The sequence below is a fragment of the Portunus trituberculatus genome, chromosome 28 (genome assembly GCF_017591435.1).
Source record: "Portunus trituberculatus isolate SZX2019 chromosome 28, ASM1759143v1, whole genome shotgun sequence".
Lineage (NCBI taxonomy): Eukaryota > Metazoa > Arthropoda > Malacostraca > Decapoda > Portunidae > Portunus > Portunus trituberculatus.
This window is the reverse complement of record NC_059282.1, coordinates 10,528,556-10,531,055: the sequence shown is the minus strand read 5'-3', so window position 1 is coordinate 10,531,055 and position 2,500 is coordinate 10,528,556. Positions and strand designations below refer to the sequence as shown.

Genomic DNA, 2,500 nt, shown 5'->3' with positions numbered 1-2,500 from the left:
ATATGATACTTACCTAGATTATCATTACTAAAACTCACAAATTTTTGCCACTTTTTTTTCACTAATCTGTCTAATTTTTTTTCCCTTCCCTCATAAACCTCAACAGAAAAACAGAAATAACAACAGCAACAACAACAACAACAACAAAACTAGATTGATATTACCACTACTTACTTCTTCATTAACGCCTTCAGTAATGGGACACATTTTTATCTTGAGAATTGTGTACGATTAGACCATTTTATTGACATTAGGAAGGTCTATGGAGGTAAAAAAATTAATGGTCCACAGTCTTCACTATTCTAATCCCCACGTGAGTCTCTGAAGCTTTATAAAATCACCAAATAGTCACCAGAATGAATATGGAAATGCGAGTTTTGTGTACGATTAGACCATTTTATTGACATTAGGAAGGGTCTATGGAGGTAAAAAAAATTAATGGTCCACAGTCTTCACTATTCTAATCCCCACGTGAGTCTCTGAAGCTTTATAGAATCACCAAATAGTCACCAGAATGAATATGGAAACACGTCATGGTACTGAAGGGTTTAAATACAATGATAAGTAGAGGAGTGAGTGAGCAGGCGATGGGCTTCAGGTGTGTTCCTTACCTGTGTGAGCGGGACTGGTGTGGCTGGAGGGCAGGTAGGTGTGTGGTGGTGTGGTGTTTGGTGAAGTCTGTCGGTGTCTCAGCCAGGTTATTGCCTCTTCCAGGTGACTCAATCAGGTGAGCTCAGGTACCTTCTGTTTTTAATTGCTTCTCCTGTTTCACTTTTTTTTTTTCTTATTTATTTCGTGTTTTTAGTGTCTATTTGCTTTGCTTTTACTTATATATTTTTCTTCACTGTTCTAATTTGATTTTTTTTTTGTGTGTGTTTTCTAATTTTTATGCTTATTGTTCATCTATTTACTCATTTATATTATTACTATCATTATTGTTATCATTACTTGAGTTTGCGTGATATTTTTTGTCATATTTTCTTTTTGTCAAGTCTCTCTCTCTCTCTCTCTCTCTCTCTCTCTCTCTCTCTCTCTCTCTCTCTTCCAGTTTTCTTTACGTCATTCTTTCTTTTTCTCTCAAGTGGTGTTTTCTTCCATTATTTTTGTCAATATCTCATTATTTTTCATGTCTCGTTTTTCTCTCTTAGTTTGTAACATTTCCCAGTTTATTCATTCATGCTTTCTTCTGTTTTTCCTTTCCTCGTCTTCGTCTTTTCAGGTTGTAATATTTCCAATACTTCCTGGATTAATAAGATACATTTTCTTTTACTTCCTTTCCATTCCTCTTGTCTCTTCTTATTTTACGTATTGCCTGCTTTAATTGATTTTGCTTTCGTCTTTTCTTGTTTCCCTCTTGACCCCTTCAGTACTGGGACGCTCTTTTACCATGAGTTTGGATGTGATTAAACCATTCTATTTACATTAGGAAGAGTCTATGGGGGTCAGATTAATGGTCCAGAGTCTTCACTATTTTAATCCCCACATAAGTTTTTGAACCTGTATAAAATCACCAAATAGTAAGCAGAATGAATATGAAAAAAAAACATCATTTTTATCTTGAGTTTTGGGCATGATTAGACCGTTTTATTGACATTAGCAAGGGTCTATGGAGGTCAAAAGATTAATGGTCCACAGTTTTCACTATTCTAATCCCCACGTGAGTTTCTGAAGCTGTATAGAATCACCAAATAGTCACCAGATTGAATATGGAAACGCGTCATAGCACTAAAAGGGTTGAACATTTTACCTGCCTTGTAATAACACCAGCAGTTACCTTCCCTTTCCCTTAGTCCTCTTCGTTTCTTCAGGTGAAGTAATCAGTCCATTCCCGTTAATTAAATCACCACAGGTAACGAATATTCTCAGGTGAACAAGGTATCGCAAACCACACTTAATTAGTCCTCCCAGGTGATAGGACCAGGTGAGCTATACTGGGCTTAGCAGGGACACAGTGCATGTTAGGAAAGGTAATGCGGTGCGGGGGACGGTAGTTGTGTCCAGGTGAGGCAGCGTGGCCTGACTGTTGCCTGCACGCTGAGTCGCTATTCCCTCCTTGCCTTGCCGCCCTCCACCCACCCTCAACTTAGCCTCAACCTCCCACACGCTCGTTTTACCTCCCTAATCTCCCCTCACCTCCCCTCACCTTTCCTTACCTCCTCTCTCCCTCTTTCTGTCTCCACCTATTCTGTGCCTGCCTCTCTCTCTCTCTCTCTCTCTCTCTCTCTCTCTCTCTCTCTGCACATCTATTTCCTTCTCATTCCATTTCAACACCTCCTCCTCTTCTTCCTCCTCCTCCTCCTCCTCCAGACAAATCGCACCTGGCCGTAGCGCGAGAAGTAATACACACACACCTGTAATTTGCGTTCAGGTAAATTTGTTTCAGGGTTTTTATGTCACCTGGTGTAGTTATTAGTGCTGTTATCGTGGCCTCGTGGTGGTGGTGGTGGTGGTGGTGGTCATTCTTTTAGTTTATTGTTGTTGTTGTTGTTGTTGTTTGTTC

At 39.6% G+C, this 2,500-nt stretch overlaps 1 protein-coding gene and 1 long non-coding RNA gene across 2 annotated transcripts in view; both read right to left on the bottom strand.

The window, feature by feature from the left end:
* LOC123510321 overlaps positions 1 to 993 on the bottom strand; it is a 9,019-nt gene extending 8,026 nt beyond the window's left edge. Inside the window, exon 1 of the mRNA XM_045265350.1 lies at positions 612 to 993. The gene's annotated coding sequence lies outside the window, so the exon portion shown is untranslated. The remainder of the gene's footprint in view (positions 1 to 611) is intronic.
* A 216-nt stretch (positions 994 to 1,209) lies between these two features.
* Positions 1,210 to 2,147, bottom strand: LOC123510196. The gene is made up of 2 exons (XR_006676414.1): positions 1,748 to 2,147; positions 1,210 to 1,497 (listed from the first exon to the last, which is right to left on the bottom strand). It is a non-coding gene; the product is annotated as an uncharacterized LOC123510196 (long non-coding RNA).
* Positions 2,148 to 2,500: the final 353 nt, after the last annotated feature.